This window comes from Entelurus aequoreus, linkage group LG20 (assembly GCF_033978785.1).
Source record: "Entelurus aequoreus isolate RoL-2023_Sb linkage group LG20, RoL_Eaeq_v1.1, whole genome shotgun sequence".
Taxonomy (NCBI): domain Eukaryota; kingdom Metazoa; phylum Chordata; class Actinopteri; order Syngnathiformes; family Syngnathidae; genus Entelurus; species Entelurus aequoreus.
The window spans coordinates 8,098,286-8,099,009 of record NC_084750.1 but is presented as its reverse complement, the minus strand read 5'-3'; positions in this window follow the sequence as shown (position 1 = coordinate 8,099,009).

The window sequence follows — 724 nt, the reverse complement described above, 5'->3', positions numbered from 1 at the left end:
AACCTCCTCATGCTCTCTCAGGAAGAGCATGTCCCAAATTCCAAGCTGCTGTTTTGAGGCATGTTAAAAAAAAAAAAAATGCACTTTGTGACTTCAATAATAAATATGGCAGTGCCATGTTGGCATTTTTTCCCATTAATTGAGTTGATTTATTTTGGAAAACCTTGTTACATTGCTTAATGCATCCACCGGGCCATCACAAAAAAATTAGGCATAATAATGTGTTAATTCCACGACGGTATATATCGGTATCGGTTGATATCGGAATCGGTAATTAAGAGTTGGACAATATCGGAATATCGGCAAAAAAGCCATTATCGGACATCTCTAATTGTAATAATAATCAAAATATTTGAAAATAAATGCAAACATTTGTATTATTAATACTATTGTTATTGCACTTATTTTTATGGAAGGTGGTTTCAGTAGAAACGTTGTGTCAGGGCCAAACAGCTGGCGTTGAACTGAATTGCTGTACCAAAAATGTGTCAAAAGTAGGATTTTTGCTGTAATGTCAATTGTTAGCCTGAATATGTAGTGTTGATAAGTTGGTGTTTCTTCTCTATTGTTGGAAAAAAAAGATGATTGTGTCGCAGGTTGTTGTTATTTGCTTTGTGCACGAGTCGAGCAGATCAGTCAATTTGACTATTTCTGATATATTGATTAGGTTTGCGCTCGTGTATCAGTTTTAAAGTGCTTCTTGCCAAGTCACCTTCATGCATCT